General features: G+C 45.1%; 1 protein-coding gene across 1 annotated transcript in view; it reads right to left on the minus strand.

Moving 5' to 3' along the window:
- Positions 1-17,916, minus strand: part of DAGLA (diacylglycerol lipase alpha) — a 294,459-nt gene extending 276,543 nt beyond the window's left edge. Inside the window, exon 1 of the mRNA XM_078680611.1 lies at positions 17,656-17,916. The gene's annotated coding sequence lies outside the window, so the exon portion shown is untranslated. The remainder of the gene's footprint in view (positions 1-17,655) is intronic.
- Between the last annotated feature and the right edge of the window lie 3,676 nt (positions 17,917-21,592).

The raw sequence follows: 21,592 nt of genomic DNA on the forward strand, positions 1-21,592 counted from the left end.
AATGGTGAGGGTCCGGCAGCTCTCACATCAATAAGGTTTTACAAAAACCCATGCCACAACAAGTCAAGCATTGCCAAAACGAAAAAGCTGACCACCATTTCAGACCTACTGGCTTTACCAATGCTTGTTTATTTTTATGTTTCCCAAAATCTTATTGAAACTGGTTACACTGATTTTCTAATATGAATATTTTGGGGAAATACTAACATGCATCAACACATTTTACTAAATGATGCAGCAAAGACATGGAACCTGAGATTTTACAGTAGTTTAGCAAAAAAAATGTTTTCCTACTTTCATTTTTAGGGACATTTTATATTGAAAGCAAAGAATCATTAATCTTGCTTTCAAGCTTCGGCAAATATTTGCATCTAATCAGAGAGCATTCTGGGAGCATTATGCATAGCCTCATATTGCTAAACTTTTAAACCGTGTGTCCACATTTTTATACTGGAACCACTGTCAGTAGTGCAGTCAGAACTTACACATACTGAGAGCGCTCAGCCTAATAATAAAGGCTCTCAATTAATGAACCATAAATAAAAGTTTGAACAGCATTAACATATGCACACACATATTAACTACACTGCAGGCAGTGCCCTTCCCTGATCCTTAATGTGGTACTGCAAACTGGCAGCCAAAGGGTCTGTGCTGCAAGGGGTTGGGCCTGCTTGTCCCAAGGACAAAATGCACATTAAAACTTGTTGCCCTTGACCCCAAACAATATGTCCTGGGCGTTGGGCTATGGGAATTCCACATCCCTGCGAAGGGAAAAGTACAGTGAGTTTGAGAGCGGTGAAATATCAGAAGTGTGAGGCTTAAGAGACTGAGGGACCTTTGGAATAGGATTCAGATTGATATTAATGTCTGGGAGGGTAAAATCTTCCATCGGAGGGACCTCCACTCTAGGATCAGGGCAAAATTCAACCTCTGACTGAGTTGCTGTATTTCCGAAAGAGTGTAATTCAACCCCCGACGGAGTCACTCTGATTCTGGGTGAAAAGTTGGTAGGATTTGCTAAAAGCAATTTTTCAGGTTCCGCTTCAGCCTTTCTAGGAACAGATTCAGGCTTAAACTTCATCATCGCTGCTTTATTTAGGCTTGTCTCTTTTTTTAGAAGAAGGTGGAAATGGTGTTAAATCCTTTCAGCGTGTTTATCTGTATCGATTTATTCCTTAAAGGATTAGCGTTGTTTTTTTTTGCAAGCTCTTATGTAAACATATTTTCCTGAACGTAATTTTTTGCAGTCATAACTCTGCCTGGGTCTCAGTCTTTTTCTTAACAGGAGGGCGGGAAAGCCTGAGGTAGCAACTCGCCCGGCCGACCGCCAGCGGCACCCAGACCTGGCTGGGCCGCTTCCGCAACAGGCCTGGACTCTCACTGGGCGATAATATCTACTAGCACCACACACAAGACTCCCTTTTATCCTTTTTGTATGTTCGAAGGGCTGCGTTTTAATAACCAGGACCTCTTAGCCCAAGAAAGAAACTCAGCGACTTCTCCTCCCTCTTTGGATCTTGATTCCGGAGAGGGACTGGGGGTACACAATCTTCTCGCACATGCTCTGGAAATGTTCGCACAGATCACATGGCACTAGATTGTACACTCTCCAGATTGCAAAAATATGAGGAGAGGAAGATAGTGATGCACCGCCACAACTTTCAAGCTTGCAGGAGGCACAAGCATGCGGGACACGGTGCGAGTGAGCAGGGGGAGTTGGGGGTAGCACCTCCCAGAGCAAGTCGCACCACCCTAATGCCGGCCGCTTCTGCCCCAATGAAGGAGCGACAGCTCTGTTTTTGACCGCTCCCCGGTCCTCCCCTTGGTCCTCTTACATCCAGCACCGGCTTCTACTCCCCTCCCTTCTTGCTTTTTCTGCTGGTGGAGGGAAGAGAGGTCTCCACTCAAACTCTTTCGGGCGGGTGGCTACAGAGGATGAGGCAGGCTGACAAAAGCCTCTGAGGGCGCCAAAGGAGTAGTAGCAGGCCGGGTTGGGCTAAATTGTGCTGACCTTTGCTCCACCGCCAAACTATTGGCTGCCCAGCAGGAGCCAGAGGCGGGCCGGAGGCACTCACCACTTTACTGCTCTGCTGCCCTGCTCAACTCCACGCTGGTCACTGGCTCATCTCTCCGCCACCACATCGCTGGCAGTGCCACCCAAGAGGTTGGAGCACGAAAGCACAGAGCCCCAAGCACAATCCCTGGTCGTCCCCATCCTTGCCCTTTCCAAGCATAACGTGGCAGCTGTAGAAGAGGAAGGCTGGAACAGAGAGCAGTAGGGCACGGAGAACAACTGCAGGCCACAGCTACCACATAGATGGCTCCAAACCACTCCTCCTCGCTTCCTCCACTCCTCCTCGCTTCGCAACTCCAGCAACCAAGACACATCATAATAAATAAGTACCTTGTACAGAAGTCTTAAACTGGATACTCTGTGAGTTTCTTTAGGTCAACACTTCTACTGCGCTCTTCAGATTTCTCTTGAATATTATTCACTGGTACGCAATTCAGTGGTTAATGTGGGTTGCTAAAACTCCTGGGTTATCTTAATTGAAGTTAATGGGACAGAGCAAGCAAGAACATTTCCATTCTCCATTATACATCCCCCCATGAATCGCACCCACAAGCACCTCAGACTTCCTAAAAATGTGCCTCATCTTGGGGTTTGGCAGCTCCGCTGGCTTTACACTGTCTTTACCCTCTCTCGAATACCGCAAGTTTATTTTGAGAGACTTCGAGAAGTATGAAAATACACTCTTCTAAGAGGTGGCTTTTTTTGCTGGGTGCGCCTTTCATGCCAGGAATACACTAAGTTCATAATTCCCTTCCCTTACAGTGCATTTACAGCTGTCTGTTCCAGTCTGGTCCAACTGCTATCATCTATCCAAAGCACCTCAGTTTTCACCCTGGGTGCGAGTGCTTCATCAAATACAAAACAGGACGGTTTGTGGGACTCGCTGTCTAAAGGAATATGGAACATCACCTACTGAGGACAGCCATGCTTGCTTTCGAAGAGCAGTAAAGACCTGGCTCTTTAATCATTAGTTTTCTTTTTCTGTTTGGTGTCAGGTTGCTTTTGGTCAATTAGCGCCGGGAAACCCTCACGGGTAGATGTTGGGCTTTACAAACTCAATAAATAAATAAATAAATTGACAATATCAAAAATGCCAGCTTGATGACATTTGGACAAAGGCACTTGAGGTTCGCTAATGTCAAGGGAAGTCAGAAACCTAGAGGTAACCATGGAAGACTGCTTGCCCCCTATACCCAAAGGAACACAAAACTTCAGTCATGCAATCACTACACTGGCAATGATGAAGGAACTCTGCATCATTTACTGAGCCTCCCAAGGAAAAAGACCACTGTACCTACAACTTAAATTCTAGCAATACAAACAAAATATGGCATTGCTCTCCAGGCTGGCACCACTTTCACATTACATGCCGAAAAGTTCTAGAATTCACTGCCAGCCAAGATTTCAAACATTCAGGAGCATTTACATTTCAGCAGAGAGGCGAAAACATGGCTAGTTCCAAGATGGCTGCATCACCAATAGCCCTGGGATGGAACTCGGAATAATAATAGCTCATTCAAGTACAATCTGCAGTTCACAGATATAGAACAGCACGCAACCTTTTATATCCAGGTAAGTTATGAATGGCTGGCCTATGTCTAGCCTGGGCACTGCATAGTAAAGTCAATTTATATATAACCCTCCTGGACCTCCAAATACTAGCACCCTAACACTGAGCGGTCAGGCAGACGGCGGTATTTCAAACAGGCTGCAAAATAATTTCCTTCTATTGCTTGATACTCTTAGACTCGCACAAGATAGAACCCTTACAGGTCATGTTGATCACCTAGTACTATCCCAGTCCAGAAGAATAAACCACCCATCACCTACTGAACAGGCATGGAATAACTAAAGAGATCTGCCACATACCAGTGGCCCAGGGCTCGAGTCGGGGTACTACACGGGTGGACGGCGTCCCCCCACTTATTTTACCGGGAGCTCGATAACTCTAAACTGTAACTAAGTGTAAGCCACCTTTCATGACGTCACTTCCGGTCGTGGCGTCAGCGTCCCCCCACTTCTGTTTTTAGGACTTGTGCCCTGCAGTGGCCAATGAAGGACTTCCATTGTCAAACACTGCAAGTCTCAACCAGCTCGTACTGCGACTGTGACTTCTTCTTGACATCTCACAATGACAATAATATGGAATGATAGTAAAGTTTATCCCAGCAGATGTCCCCATCATCTCTGCCGCTAGCCTACACCTACTCAGCTATCAGAATGGACAACCCAGTGCAGTAACTAGCTAAGCGCAAAGCTGTTCAAAGCGGCCAGCTTACTGAAAACTGTCAACTATGCGCCTATCCCTCTTCCCTCTTCGTCCATCACACCGCTAATTGCTGCATCACATCACGTGATAGCTGCACCTCAGTGGTCATCACACACCCCACAAAGGAACAGTAAGTGCTATATAAACGGTACAGTTCAATTTAACGTTTAGCTATAGGCACGAGCGAGCGTGTCCTCATCATACTACACTTCTTTAAAAAATGTGTGGTATTATTTTTTTTTTAAAATATGTATTAATTTGCTCCAAAATCTTTAAAGCCCTGGAATGCACCCGCAACCGCCTCGTTATACCAGCCTTTTCACCGAAAGTAGTGTGACTCCGGCCCACTATGCACTATACGACATCAACTCTAATTGGGCATTGATTGCAGGAGGTTGTGAGGAGGGGAAATCTTCCTTAACGGAAAGCAAAAACTCCTCTGCTTGGTTCACAACAATACACACTTACCTCCAAATGGCCAAGACGGTGTCAGCCTTTCACACACCAGACAATATCTGCGGCTCGGTTTCTGGCTGAGTGGAGTCAGTCGTCACACACACCAGTCAAGGAGTTTCGGCACCAGCAACAACGTGTGCTTGGGGCAGGCAAGCTTCAGGTGAACACGGGCACTGGGCAAGCACTGTTCAAGAGTCAAAGGCGTCAAACGTCCAAGTCGTGCCGAAGAGGCGCTCAGCAACTCGGCGCAGGGAGACACGAGTGCGGCGACTTAAAGGCACCGAAGTCGAGGGAGCTCGTAGAGAGCACGCGTACGTGCACCTGGGTGCACAATAGGCACCCTATACCGGCAAGTGGTTTGAGGGGGATTTCCGTTCAACGGAAACAACTGAATTGGTTGGATACTACCTCGTTTTAATGTCTACGCACTTGCCGTTACAGTCTTGTTATATCTATATCACATTGTAAACAAGAGTCGCCATTGCCCAATGAATGATACTTTCTTGGTTGGCTATTCGAACTGCACCCTAAAGGTCGTATGCAGAATATTGCGGCTACCACTTTAACCCACAGAGCTGCACATATGTCTTTTATGGTGCGAAGACTGTAGAGTTGCACTATTTTTTATTAACTAGACCAAGCCTTTGTTTCCAAGGCAGAGAATACAGGCGGAGAAACTGCCATATAGAACGGGTACTGCTACTTTCGATAAATGCGCTTTCTAAACTGCGATGTTTATTCAAATACATTCCTGTCACCTGCTGTTTCAAAATGAAAAATGTCACTGTCGGGTTTAACAAATTAGGTTGCCAGCCAGCGTCGAGAATCTGTGTGGTTAACTCAGTGTCCAGTGTAAGTGATATTTCACAAAAGGACAACTGCACATGGTACAACACAATACTGCACATGCATACTGTAAACAAAAAGCCGAAACATTTCATTTTTGAACCGTTTGATATATATGCAAATGGACACTAAGATCAAATCTCAGCTAAACCTAACTTTCATGCTTTTACAGACATTGCCTTTGTGACTGGTGTGCTCAAAGGTACCTGTGACATCAGAGTTTCGTGTTCTGCCCATGCACAGAGGCCAAATGACACCAATGTATCCATCAACACTGTCCGACTCCAAACCATGCACAGCACCCAAGTGACACCAGTCCATCCATCCATCAAACACCGTGTAACAATAGCTTATGCTTACAACACTGGCCACCATAGTCCAAGTGACTCCAGTCCACAACACAGCCCAAGTGACACCAGTCCATTCATTAAACATCATATGACAACAGCCTATGCTTAGAGCACTGTTCGACAACAACACATGCTCAGCGCCCAAGTAACTGTGTGACAACAGCCTATGCTTAGAACACTGTCCACCCCAAAGCTGCCACATAGTCCAAGTGACTCCAGGCCACTACATCAAACACAGTCCATCCATCAAACACGGTCCAACACCAACCCATGCTTAGTTTCCTTAGAGCACTGTCCAATACCAGACCATCTCAGAACCCAAGTGAAACCCGTCCATCCATCAATCCAATCAAGTGTTTTAACAGTCTATGCTTAGAGCAAGGTCAGACAAAGGCCCACGCTCATCGCCCAGTAACACCATACCATTCATTCATCAATCACCATGTAGCAACAGCCAATGCTTAGAGCACTGTCCAACACCAGCACTGGAATAGAGCACATTATAACACCAGCCCATGCACACAGCAACGTAAGAAGCCTGCCCGTTCATAAAGCACTGTGACAACAAAATATAGTATTTCGTAGTGTCACCCCACAATCAGAGCACAACGTAATACCAACCCACGCACAGAGCAACATAGGACATCAGCCCTTGCATAGAGCGATGTGTGCGACACCAGCCCATGTACAGCAGTGTGTGACACCAGCTAATACACGACCAATGTATGACACCAACCCAAGTAACACTATCACCAGCATATAGTACTGTTTAACGCCAGCCCACGATCAGAGCATATTGGAACACTAACCCCTGCACAAAGTAATGTAGGACATCAGCCCATGCATAGAGCAATATAGCCAACACCAGCCCACGAACAGAGCCCTGTGCGAAATCAACCCAAGTGAGATCTCAACATCTATAAAACACTGTGCGACAGGAGTCTATGTACACACTGTGTAACACCGGCCAATGCATACAGTACTCACACCAGCCCAAGAATAGTAGGCAATGTGACGGCAGCTCATGTACAGAGTTATGTAGGATATCAGCCCATGCGTAGAAAAATGCAGGTTACACCAGCTTAAGCATAAAGCAATGTACCATCAGCCACCCAAAAATCACTCTGCTACACCAGCTAATGCAAAGAGCACAGTATGACACCAAACCTTTATTTTGACACTATGACAACAGCCCATCTGCAGAGCACAACACTAGACCAATTTTACAGCACAATACAATGGTAGTTCACCCACTAAGCACTGTATAATTGATGAATGTGATTTAACGGAAAACGAATACTTAGAAACCACATTTGAGGAAACCAAATCATGGAAAACCAATTTTAAGGAAAGGCAATTTTAAGGAAATATAAAAAGAATCGAAAATTAAAGCAAACATTTTAAAGGAAAGAAAACCTTAAGGAAAAATCCAAAATGACATTAAACTTGAGTGGAGTTTAGGACTACCAAGGGTTTTTTGGGTTTAAGGATGGGTAATGTTTAGGGTGATGAGGAGTTTTTAGGGATCGTGAATAATTGGCCTTCGGGTTCAGAAATGGATGGAGTGTGGTGGGATAAGGGTTTTTTAAGGTTCACTGATGAGTAGTATTTAAGTGTGTGAGTTTTTTTAGGTTTCAGGAACCTAGACATTCGAGTAGCCCCACCCCATGCTGCGCCTAGATACCCCTCGGGAGATAAGCGAGCTCTACAAATATTGATCGATTTAGGGATGGGTGGGGTGTAAGTGTGTTGTCAGGTTTTAGGGTTCATTGATGAGTGGAGTTTAGGGCTGGTAAGGGTTTTTAAAGGTTCAAAGCAGCTGGAGTGGTGAAGAGTTTTTAGTGATCAGGGTGGGGTGGAGTTTAGGGTGGTAAGGGGTTTTAAGGATTCAGGGATGGGTGGAGTTTAGATGTAGATAGAGTTTTTAGGGTTCGAATAATTTAGAGTGATGAGGAGTTCTTATGGGCCATGGATGGCGGTGTTTAAGGGCGGTAAGGGCTTTTTTAGGGTTCAGGAATGTGTGGAACTTGTGTGTGCTGAGGTGTTTTAAGGGCTAGGGGGTGGATGGGTTTTACGCATAGAAAGGTGTTTTTAGGTATCAGTAATGGGTGGAGTTAAGGGTAGCGAGTGATTTTATGGTTCAGGGATGGTGTTTTTTTGAGGTACAAAGAGCTTTTAGGCTTCAGGGACAAACGTAGTTCAGGTGTGGTGAGGGATTTTAGGCAGCACGGATTGATTGTGTTTACAGGTGGTGATGGGTCAGAGAATTAAAAGCATCCTAAGTAATTACTTGACTTTGTAAAAGATATACATATGATGTAAAGTCCCCTGAACTAAAGCACTGAAATAAATACATCTGACAAAACTGTTTCTGAAAGGGAGACCTCCAACCATTTCATTTATACTTAAAAAATAAAGTATTCAAAAGCCAATTCTGACCAAAAAGACATTGTATGAATCAGTTTCTACAAAACAGTAAATGCCTTTCATTCTGGAAATTTCCATGAAACAGGTTACATGGTTTCTCAGTAATGGTATTCCATGAAATCACAAACAAGCCAGTACAATGCTAGCCCATACAGAGAGCACTCTGACATCAGTACATGTACTGATCAATATATAGCACCAATCACAGAGCACTATATGGCACCAGATCACCTGTATAGCTCTATTTGACAGCGGCACCCACATAGAGCAATGTATGGCACCTGCCCATCCATACAACATGCTCTGATGATAGTCCACAAACTATGCACAGAGCACTGTTCGTAGCCAGCCCATGCATAGAGTACTGAATTACATCAATCCGTGAATAGTGCTTTGTATGAAACAGTCTTCCTAGGGAGGAAAGAATTTGGGATTTATGTGGAAATTGGGTGCAAGATTTGAACCATGTGTTATTTGTTTGTCCCACATTACAACCCCTATGACGTTACTTATTAAGACCTGTATTTTTAAAGTATAATATTACTAACGCAGAGGAGGCTCAGAATTGTTTATTCCCTCCCCTCTGAATTAGTATGTGCTAAATCTTTTAGCTTTTTCAAACAGTTTTCAAACATTTTTTAGATAGGAGCTTAAGATTCGGTTTGCCAAATACGATTTTGATTGGTAAAACCTTTTTGTACATTAAAATCTGAAAACTAGGGCAGGATAAAAAAGCCAAGTGCTATTTGGCCATGCCCCACATCATGTGTAAGATCTGATAGGAAAAGGGTCCTAGCTGTGTAGCATATTTTTTTTTATTGTAAACTGTTTTTAAAGCTATTTAAACTGTATAAAGGAGGATGTTTGGATATTCCAAGGGACCATGGAGTTTTGCACAAATCTAAAATTGGGTGGGTAAATATTTTTTTGTTATTTATATGCGCATACGCACTTCACATATTGGGTAGTGATGGAGTCATGTTTGCTTTTAACACCACTTGTATAGTGAAATTATAATTATTATGCTTTCGATTGCGCTTTATTCTGTTATCAAGAATACCATGATATAAGACATTGTACATTTTTTTCTCTTTTTATACATTTGATGTGGAACTCATTGGGGCTCCGAATGATAAATAAACTGATTGACTGAAACCATCTTCCCTATAGAGATCTGTATGACATAGGCCACACATGCAGCACTATCTGACATCAGCCATTTTGCACCCTCTGTCCGACACAAGGCTATGAATACAGAACAATGTGACACCAGAGCATAAATGGAGAACAATTTGACAACAACCCATGCACAGACCCATGTATAAAACCGACCCATTCAAAGATCACTGTGTGATACCAGCCCAGAAAGCATCATAATACAGCAGCCCATGCATAGAGGCATGTGTGGCACTAGCCAATGCATCCAGTAACATTTGACACTAGCCTTTAGATACAGCAATGTGACACCAGACCGTACAAGGATTAAGGGGAAAGTCTAACCCATGCACAGAGCAATGCGTGACTCCAACCTACCTACAGCACCAACTGACATGAGTCCATGCACAGAGCACTGTATGGCATCAACCCTTACACAGGGTATTACTGGATAACAACATACATTCAGAGAGCACGGTATAACACCAGCATCTCTGGAAAGCACAATATAAAACCAGCCCACGTATAGAGCAAACTATGACACCGGCCAGTGCATACAGCACTGTGTAATGTCAATCCATGCAAAAGCCACTGTATGACACCGCCCATCCACAGAGCACTGAATTGCACCAGACACCCATTGAACACTGTATAACAGTGGTTCTCAAACTTTTAACTCCTGAGGACCCCCACTGAATCACTACTGGAAGCCGGGGACCCCAAGCAATTTGTACAATTTAAATTTCTTTTTAAAAACGCCTTTTGAAGCAGAGGCAATTTCAAGAGGGAGACAGCCTGATTTGGGTCTATTGACATGGACATGTATGCATACAGCAGTGTATTATTTAGTAGTACAAGTCTCCTGCTCTCAGCCATAGCAGCACCTCTACATTCTCTTTCCAGAGCCTTGGAGTGGTGACCCTTCCTTACAGCAACAGGTTTAATGATTGTGAATTATTAGCATTTTTACCTATTTACAGTTAAAGAAGGTCTAAAATATAATACAATTATGAAGCATTTTATAATAAAGACATGCCCCAAGGAGCAACGAATATTGTGAAAATTCTAACAAGATAGTGCACAAAGCGATGAGTCCAGTGTACAGAGCAAATTCAAGGTCTATATTAGGAGTTCATCATGGAAGTGCAAGAGATGGCAGGAAGGTATCTGCACAGGAGGCATATTGTTTCAGCGAGATCATGGAACAATGCTATGCCAATTACCATAAACCCCTGTTAGACATCATCTTTAGTCACAGACAGCAGAACAACATTTTACCACCAAGGGGTGAGCAGTGCAGTTAAGGCATATTTCAGAGAGGCCTCGCGTGGCACCTGACATGACCCTCTCCTGTTAGGATGCCCACTGCCCCGTCCCTTGCCAACAACAAGCTGTAAAGGCTACACAGAATAAGAGTTTGATATGTCTGGATATGAAAGCTTGACAGCACACATAATTCACCCAAGGGCTTGTGGAAAGTGAGCAATCAGACAGCAGCACAAAAATCCTACTGCTGATCCTGGCTGACTCTATTTTTATCTGCCGGCCAAGTAACGGTAACCTATACACATGTGCCTTTCAACTCTTTATTGCTTTTATTGTATTGCCTGTATTTTCATTGTTGCGTCTGTGAATGCGGTTGTCTGTCTGCCCCCGCTGCCTGTACGTGGTCCGTGCCCCTTTTTCTCCCCTCTGTTCCCCTCGCTGTCCCTGTGCTCTCTCCGCCCGGTCTTTCCTTCTGTACCCCTCGCTGCCCCGTGTCTCTGCCCGGTATTCCCTTCTGTTCCCCTCGCTGCCCCCATGCCTCTCTGCCCGTTCTGCCTTCTGTTATTAGCTGCCCCTATATTTCTGTATTCTTCCTCTGTGCCACTTGTTTTTTGTGCCCGTCTGCCCTCTGTCCCACTTGTTTTTCCCTCGTTTTTATGCCCCTTTTGCATTCTGTTCCACTCATTTTTCCCTCGTTTTTTGTGCCTTTCTGCTCTCTGTTCCGCTTGTTTTTTGTGCTTTACTGCCCTCTTTTCCACTCGTTTTTCCCTAGTTTTTTTGTACCTTTCTGCCCGCTGTGCCACTCATTTTTCCCTCGTTTTTTGTGCCTTTCTGCCCTCTGTTCCACTTGTTTTTTGTGCCTTTCTGCCCTCTGTTCCACTCGTTTTTTGTGCCTTTCTGCCCTCTGTTCCACTCGTTTTTCCCTCGTTTTTTGTGCCCTTCTGCCATCTGTTCCACTCGTTTTTTGTGCCTTTCTGCCCTCTGTTCCACTCGTTTTTTCCCTCGTTTTTTGTGCCCTTCTGCCTTCTGTGCCACACATTCTTTCCTTGTTTTTGTGCCCCTTTTGCCTTCTGTTCCACTCGTTTTCCCAGCCGCTGGGCAACCTGCGGTCCGCCCCCCTGACTGCCCACTGCCCATTCGCTGCCCACGCCTCTCGATTGTATTGTTGTGGACTCGCCAACATTCACAGCTCTTGTATGCTGTGAGGACGCATGGGCGTTTCATTTTTCACTACGACGACAGGCACTCGAGTCCTGGGAGCCCCTGGGAAAGTCTCACAGACCCTTGGGGGTCCACGGACCACAGTTTGGGAAACGCTGCTTTAGGCCACCAGCCCATCCCAAAAACGGTATAAAACTAGGCCCAGGTAAAAAAATAATAAGTAATCTCTCATAAATGAGTGAATTTCAAATTATGCTTGGTAGATGAAATTCTAGAAATTTTAGCACAGGACCACGCAAACAACACAAACAACCAAAACAGTGGTACCTGTTTTTCCAGCACTTGTATTTTTTGCACTTTTTAGGTTAAGCCTTGGCAGCACATGAGCTTCTCTGTGAGCCATGCTGTATTGGGAGTATGGAATCGAAGCCCTGCCCACTCTCCGCCTATATCTGTCATTAGCTTGTGTCATTGTCCTTTGTAAAAGCTGGCTTCTGATTCATTAACAAGCTTATTAGTCCCTCCTTAGTACCGCCTGGTCTTCATTTGTAACCTCCCATGAGGACTGGCCCTTTTACTTCAGTTGTTAAACAGGGAGTCTTTTTTAGTCTATAAGCACTATTTTCTTTAAATAATTTCTCCTACTGCAGGCACGACATGCTTCCCTGCAACATTCGGCGCACCAAGCGCACTTTCACTTTCTAAGCAGTCCAGGACAATTGCAGCCTCTTCTCTGAAAAGGTCTTGTATGAACAAGAGTTTGACCTATTGGCATTGTACATGGCAATGCCTTTTATTTATGTGTTAATTATCAAAACTTACAAATAAAAGGCATTGTCATTTACAATGCCCATAGCTTAAACTCTTGCAAATGCAAGATCTATTGCATTGCAAATGATTGTTTTATGCGAAATCATTCTTGAATTCAAAATGGACACAAGGAGGCATTCATGCTAAAATATAGGCCTAAATGTCAGTTTTACATTTTGTGTAATTTTTGCAGTTTCACAAAAGCAAATTGTGCAAATATTGCACACTCCTATATTAAAGCAGCCAAAGAACGGAGCACCCTGTGACAACAGCCTATTCAATAGGAAGTGTATGGCACCAGGCCAAGCATTGATCACTGTATTACACCACCCGAAAAGCACTGTATGACATCAGCCCATCAATGCAGTACTGTAAGACACCAGTCCATCCAGAAAAAGGAGTATAACGCCAGCCAAACCACAGAGCACCCTGTGACACAGCCTATTCGTAAGGCACGGTATAACTCAGCTCATCCATGGGGCACTGTATGACACAAGCTATTAGTACAATAACAAATGCCAACCCTCCCTGGTAAAAGGGGGTGAGGTGAGTATAAAACGGCAGTCTGAGGCAGGCAGTGACATCTGTGTGAAGTTCGTCAGATGCATGAAGGCCATCGGACAAGCTGTCATGAGCTGTTCCCAGCCCTGGACTCAGGGGCTTATATGCTTAGGTGCCTCCCCACCAGCGTCACTGGTAAAAGTGGCGCTGTGTGCTTCATATTTAAACATTGTAGTGTCAGAGTTAAGCTCCACTCAGCTCTTCCCAACTCGTCATACGGTTAGGAAAGGCTAGGGTGAAGGCAGGATGGAGCTATGTGCCTGCCACGAGGGCCAGTGAAGCACCAGGAGCTAAAACAGAACTTACTTTGTCAGCTGAGGCAAGGAAAAAACGTTCACATTTTGTGTGCATGAGTGCAGGTGAGAGTCTGTGTGTGTGTGTGTGTGGCAAAAGTGAGTGAGAATGAGCATGAGTGAGTCCATGAGAATGAGTGAGAGCGCATACAAGTGAGTATGAATGAATGTGTCAGAGAATTACAGGGACAGTAAGAGTGAGAAGGAGTGAGCACAAATACGCAAGACACACTGAGAATGAGAGAAAGTGTTATCAAGCGAGGAAAAAAAGGAGCACGTGAGAGTGACCGCAAGTCCCAATCAATTAGTAAGAGTGAGTGTGAGTGAGACAATGAAAGAATGTGAATGAGTAAGAGTGAGAATGAATGAGATTAAAAGTGAGAATATATAAGAGATTTAATGAGTAAGTGCGAGTAAATGCCTGTGTGTGCGAGAAAGATGCTTGTGAGCCTTCTGCTAACCCTGGCATACTGGAGGTAATTCTCGCATATGAGGCACTCATGGCAAAATGCAGGCCTTGTCAAAATATAGGCAATACTTGGAAGGTAATTCTTGGAAAAACAACACTTTTGGCAAAATAATGACCGTGGCATACTAGGGGTTATTCTTGGCATATGGAGTACCTGTGTAGAAATGCAGACCCCGTAATACTATAGGCAATATTTGGCATATGGGGCTGGCATACTGAGATAGTTCTTGGCAAAACGGGCATCTACTTGGAAATACTGACCCACTAGAAGATTACTCTGGGCATGTGGGACACGTGACAGAATTTAGGGGCTGGCTAGCTAAAACTGGGCACTTGAACACCCATGGCAACATGCTGGTGCTGACATACTGGAGGTATTTTGTCATTCTCAGCATACTGGGCACCCATGGCAAAACACTGGCATACTAAAAGTATTTAATGATACATAAGACAGCTGTGACAAAATGCTGGTGCTGGCATATTGGCGATAGATCTTGGCACAATTAAGGACCATGTCCTATTAGGAGTGGGGGGGAATGGATACACAATGTTGGCCCTGACATACTTAAGTCAATTTCTGCCCTAAGGGTCACCCATGTTACATAGATGGAATCAGTAGCATAGTTCTAGGGCAAGCATATTGTAGGTAATTATTGGCAATAGGAGTCACCAGAGGCATATAAAATGAAATTCTGGCACTGGCATACTGGAGACAATTACGCTCATATGGGGGCTCCCAGAGCATATTTTGAAAAATAATGGGGTAAACTCATGAGAGGCATCAGGCTTTAATATCTTGCCACAGAAAGACTGTTCATTAGAGCCTACAGTTTTAGAAATTATTTGGAAAAATATGTGCTTTGAAATAAAGTAGTTGATCCCATTTAAAAAAAAATCTCAGGGCAGGAGAGAACCCCACGTATCCCCCTAAAATATGTTGGGCATGTTCAGGGAAAGGATCACACCTCATCACTTTCAAAGATTAAAAACCACCACTGCTTATCAATCTTGTTCTTCAGGCCAGCAACCTACTAATCATACTGAAGATGCTAGTCTGGACAATGTTCGAGTCTTGACCCTACAAGGGCTTGGACGCCTTCAAGAGCATGGAATGGGCTTTTTTCATTCCAGAAGAAGCAGGCGAGTTTGGGTCTTTAAAAAGTGGCATTTGTTCTGCTCTGCTCACCATCTTCAACAGCTGTTTCAATTATTATCTTGATCATTTTCCACGAATGGACAGGGGAAAGCAAAATCCTTGCCTTTTGAAGGTTGCATAGCATTGACTCATGTCTATTTGGATCACAGGTCAGCAAACTACTGCCTCTCTAGCTAGTTTTGGCATATATAAAAGCCAGTACATGGGAAACCCAAATGGTAATGAATATAGTGGTATAAGTGGTAACTAAAACTCAAAAATCCAACAGAACACATTAGACAGACCACCTTGCATACATCCAACACTGCCCAGATATGCCATCTAAGTTAGCCTTCACAGGGCTCACATCATCACTTTTCACTATGACACCACACACTACAATCAACAGGCATAAATGTACATAAATCCTAGCATACATTCAACAAGGACTATATACACCACCTAGGTGGCAATTAACATACATACATCTCCCCGGAAATGGATATACTTACAGAGTAGAAGATGCATATGCAATTAGCAAACCCCTTTCGACTCAATCCTCAAACAACAAAATCATAATACCCTTAACTAAATAACTAGGACCTACCCAACAGATTGCAGTGGCATCTCTAAAAGTAAAATGATCAGGTATGGGGAGTGTGGGTTAACACACTGGGCCACAGAAAAGACTGGTGCGGCAACATACAACGGTTTCACATTTTACAAATACATACATGTGTACATATTTACTTAAAATGTTTAAATTACTACGCTCACTCTCTCTCTCTAAATATATATATATATATATATATATATATTCACACACTATACATATGAAGTCAGACGTAAACATTTTAAGCAGACAACACTGTATTTGTCCGAATTGTCTGTGTCATCTAGCCCAATCAGCAGCTGTTCTTGTGAACCCCAAGGCGGAGGGCATGAGCAATAGATCTGGCCCCCTCTAAAGAAGCTAGTGTCTAACCGAGAATATGATCAAAACAGAGAGCGTGTGACACTGTATCACAAGCGGAGTCAAGCTCTGGTCTGCGATCATAAGCCCAGAAACATGAGGAAAGTGGTCGGACTGCCAAACGGGCTACAAGCCATACTAATAGCAGATCGTACACTAACCATATACTGATATCGCAATATAACACTCTTTCTTGGTTTAGAGTTTCTTATAGTCTCCCTTTCTAATATAATCACACCATATCTGCCTATTATGTGGCGGGCTCTCACCGAAACCGCACTATACTCTTCAAGTAGTTATAGGCAAATTCCACCTCATTAATGTCTTGCTAAGATATGTCTTCGTGGGTGAGATTTGTCTTTTAATATAGGCGAGGCAGATATCCGTGTTTGAGTTGTGTTAACGATGAAGGTGGGATTGGTAGGGTGGTGTCTCTTCGTGAAGGGGGGCGTCTCGCAGTGCCTGAGCCAATTATCTCAAGGGTACATAAGGACAAGAATGTAGGCATTCTATTATGGTTCAGGTAAGGAGAGATTCAGGGCTCAATGTATCTCGGGTTCACACCTATCTCGAGGTAAAAAAAACGTCTCTCAATGTATCACTGTGTGGTGGAACTTCTTTTTGGATCCAGGTACCTCTTTCTAAATAAGGTGTCTAAGTTGTGTGATATCAGTGTTTCTCAGCTATGGTCAAAGTTGTCTTTCAATGGCAGTAGTATCTCGAAAATGGAAGTCGTTTTCCAGTAATGCAGCTGTCTCTCAGAAGAGGCAGTGTCTCGTTGTTGCACGCCTGTTTCTCGGTGATGAAGGTGTCTCCCGGAGATGGTTCATGATGGGGGCCTCTCAGGGTTGATGGGGGGCCTCAGTCACGGTTGATGGGTGGGGGCCTCTCGGAGGTGCAGGGGGGCTCTCAATGTGTGCAGGGGGGGCTCTCAAGGGGTGCTCTTGGGCTTGAGGGGGCCTCTCGGGGCTGAAGGTAGGCCAATGAGGACATAATATCAGCGATTGCATGTCTCCTAGAGGAAGGAGGTGGGTGTAGAATGAGGGAGGTACTCAGTTATGCAAGTGCCTCAGTGACCCGTCACAGGTGAGAGTGGTGCATTCTCGGGAAAGAGGGGCACGTCTCAGTGATGGAGATGTCTCGCGACGAGGGACCTGTCTCTCAAGAAGGGAGGGGTGGGTTGACGCTCCTTCGGGGATGACAGCTATCATTCACTGAAAGAGTATCACTCAGGGTGGAGGGGTGTCTCTCTGTGATGATCCATCATTGATTTCTCCCATGCAGACTGGTGCATTTCAGAGACGGGGCAGTCTGTCGGTGGTCTGATGGGGTGTCTCTCGTGATGGAGCGTTCTCAGGGTTGAGGGTCTGGGTGCTTAAAGTGGATTCAGGGTGAAATGGGGTCTCTTACGGTCACATCCCCGGTCTTGCTCCTCAGTCTCCTTGGAGTGCCAGCTTCCCGGGTGCCGGTTGGGCGCTGGCCGCCGTCCGCCGCTCCTCAGGATGCCCACATCCCAAGGACCGCCCTGCCCGGGGAGGCATCTTCTGCACTGGGGGCCCCGCAGGGCGCCGGCTCTGAGCTCAGCAGGGTCGTGACTCCCCCCAGCACCCCCCACCCTGCGCCCAGAGGAAGTGACATCACCCGGGAGAAGGGGATCTGTGTGTGTAAGACAGCAGGGCATTGTGGGAGAGACAGGGAGTGCCCGCGAGAGAGGGAGGGGCGCGAGGGGAAGAAAGGGAGGGTAGTCGGAGGAGGAGAGTGCTAGGAGGAGGCCGCCGAGGAAAAGAGCTACCGAGGAGAGGAGACCGAGGGAAGGGAGGCTCCAGAAGTGGGGAGCGAGGAGCATAGAGTACCGGGGGCTGTGGAAAGGGGGCGGGAAGGAATAGTGGAGATTTATGTCGGGATGCTAAGAAGGAGACCGGAAATTGGAAGGGGGCTGCTTTGGAGAGGGAAAGAAGGCTTTGAAGAGCGAGTGCTGAAAACACAGCTGTGCGCGGCTAGTCAGAACTTTAGGGCAGACATGGATGTAGCGTAGGCAGAAATGGAATTGGAAAAAATATTTCGGAAACCTATAAATTGGTGGTTAGGGCATGCATGCAACATTTCAGAACAGGGAGGTGTGATATTTTGAAAAAATAATCGCGGTTGTGTTATTTCTCCATTGACTTCTATTGAAATAGAGGCAATTACAGGCGGGAGGTAGCTAAAATAAAGCCAGGTTTTGTACTTTAAAAATCGGGAGTGTCCCGACGGAATCTGATATGTTGGTATGTATGGTTAAGGTATGGCAGCTGGAAGGGGCTGGAGTCACGAGGGGCAGAGTCGTGAAAACTGAAGTCTTAACAGTCAACTAATACATTTCTTTTTCTTTAGAAACTGCCTCACAGACATTGGCAAAAAGGAGAAATCTGACAATAAATCTGTTGTGGCTTACTTACTTGGTCATAACGAGACTGCATTTTAACATATCTTTCGCAGTCAAGGCACATGCTGCAGAGGCCTTTGTGTGCCCAGCAATATTCTGGGGCTAATAATAACGAATGCACTTGTTAAAGCGATCTGTGTTTTGTCTCCTCAATTTTGACTCCTAAAGTAACATGCAAGTTTACTGCGCCTGCTGTAATGCACATGATATAGCTAGCACAAGGATAATATATTTGTGTTTTATGTAGATATGGTCACTGCATTTGACACAGATTGTTGTGCACTAAGTTTTGTTCGTAAGTTTAAATCCTCTTAGTGTAGCACATTGAGGTATAAACTGGCATCAGGGAGCTGCATGCAGATTGCTAGACAGGGATTTAGAACTTCATCAGTTTTTCTATCAATCTGTCATTATTCTAAGGTTGCTAAAAAGGGTGTTTTTGGGGAAGTATTAGTACAGACAACCCTAACCATTGTATTAAGTTTTAAATCCTGACTGTGTTTCTCTGGACACTGCACTCCTAACATATAATGCCTAAGTAAGGATCTTATGTGACGCCTGCACCCTATAAATCTCATTACCTCATGCAACATTTATGTGCATTGATTTACACATTTCTATGAAATATTGTCTTTTATATAATGTGTGATTAAAGTTCCTCTGACACCCTACATTAGGATAAGTAGCACGATAAATAGGCATTGGCAAAGCCAATAGGTCTTGCCTACAAGAGTTATTTATTGGCTTCAGCAATGTGTTTTTGCCATGTTGGACACTAGTGTGGCTGCTGTGTAGTATGGCTAAAAGTTAGTAGCATGGAGTGTCCTAGAGTGCAGTGGGGGCAGTAGAGTGTCGTAGACTGGATTGGTTGGAGTACAGTGGAGCAGATAGAGTAGAGTTTAATGGCAGAGAGTGTAGTAGAGTGAAATAACAAGTGGGGTGGAATAGGGTGGAGTGGGTTGGAGTAGATTGAGGTAGTGGGGTGGATTTAATTAGGGTAGAGTGGGTTGGATTGAGTGGTGTGAAGTGGATTGGAGTGGGTGGACTGGATGGGGTGGATTGGAGTGGGATGAATTGAAATGGGGTGGGGTGGATTAGATTGGTTTGGGGGTGGATTTGATTGGGGTAGAGTGGGTTGGATTGGATGGACTGGAGTGGAATGGATTGAAATGAGGTGAGCTAGATTGGGTATATTAAAGTGGGGTGGATTAGATTGGTTTGGGGGTGGGTCGATTGGATTAGAGTAGGGTGGTTTGGAATGAAGTGGAGTAGAGGAAGTGGACACGACTGGATGGGGTGGTTTGGATTGGATTGGGGTGGGGTGGCTTGGACTAGAGCGGGTGGACAGGATGCTGGTGATCAGATTGTAGTGGTGTTGATTGAAATGGGGTGGGGATTTTTTTAAAGAGTTTTATAAAGCGTGAACTAGACCCGAGACATCGGGTATCAGAGCGCTTTAAATGAGCACCAGTTTCGTTACAGAAGGACCCATTCATTTTTGTGAGGCACGTGAAGATTAAGTGATTTGCCCAGAATCACAGGATGTTGAGCTTTGTTTCCGAGACTCAAACCCGGTTCCCCAGCTTCGAGGTCGACAGCTCTAACTGCAAGGCTACATCCTCTTGGATTGTGGTGGTTTGCAGTGGGGTGAATTGGACAGGAGTGAGGTGGAATGGAGTGGGGTGAATTAAATTGGCATGGGTGGATTGGATTGAGGTAGATTGGATTAGGGTGTGGTGAACTGGATTGAATTGAGGTGGATTGAATTGGAGTGGGGTGGATTGGATTAGGGTCAGCTGGATTAAATTGAGGTGGGGAGGATTGTCTTGGACTCGAGCGGGGCGGATTGGAATGATACTTCGGGTGGAGTGGGTTGGAGTAGATTGAGATAGTGGGGTGGATCGGATTGCGGTAGAGTGGGTTGGATTGAGTGGCCTGGGGTGGATAGGAGTTGTTGAACTGGCTGGGGTGCTTTGGAGTGGAATTGATTGAAATGGGGTGAGCTAGATTGGGGTGGATTAGATTGGTTTGGCGTGAGTAGATTGGATTAGAGTAGGGTTGTTGGGAGTGGGGGAATTAGAGTGGAGTAGAGGGGGTGAATTGGATTGGGTGGATTGGAGTGGTATAGATTGGGGTGCTGTGGATTGAAATGGGGTGAGGCATTGGATTGTGGTTGATTGGACTGGAGTGGGGTGAATTGGATTGGCATGGGGTACTGGAGTGGATTGAGTTGGATGGATTGGCTTGAGGAAGATTGCATTAGGGTGGGATAAACTGGATTGAGATGGGTTGGGGTAGAGTGGATTTGGATGGGGTGAATTGGAGTGGGGCAGGTTTGATTTGGCTGGAGGGTTGATTGGGGCGCAGTGGATTGGATTAATGTGAGTTTGATTTAAGTGGGGAGGATTGTCTTGGACTTGAGTGGGGCAGATTGTTTTGGAGTGGGGCAGATTGTTTTGGAGTGGGGTGGATTCGATTGGAGTGGTGTGTATTGGGGAGGGAGTGGGATGAGAGTGAGGTAGGTTGGATTGGTGTGGGGCGGATTGAATTGGGCAGATAGATTTGGAATGGTGTGGGGTAGATTGTTTTGAATTTGAGCGGGCAGATTGTTTCAGATTGAGTGGGGCAGACTGACAAGGATTGGAGTGATCAAATTGTTTTTGATTGGAGTGGGACAGATGGGAGTGCGGAAGATTGGAGTGGGGCAGATTTTTTTGGATTGGAGTGAGGCAGACTGATCTGGATTGGAGTGGGGCAGACTGATCTGGATTGGAGTGAGGCAGACTGATCTGGATTGGAGTGAGTCAGACTGATCTGGATTGGAGTGGGGCAGACTGATCTGGATTGGAGTGGGGCGGACTGATCTGGATTGGAGTGGGGCGGACTGATCTGGATTGGAGTGGGGCGGACTGATCTGGATGG

Source organism: Lissotriton helveticus, chromosome 3_1 (assembly GCF_964261635.1).
Source record: "Lissotriton helveticus chromosome 3_1, aLisHel1.1, whole genome shotgun sequence".
Taxonomy (NCBI): Eukaryota; Metazoa; Chordata; class Amphibia; order Caudata; family Salamandridae; genus Lissotriton; species Lissotriton helveticus.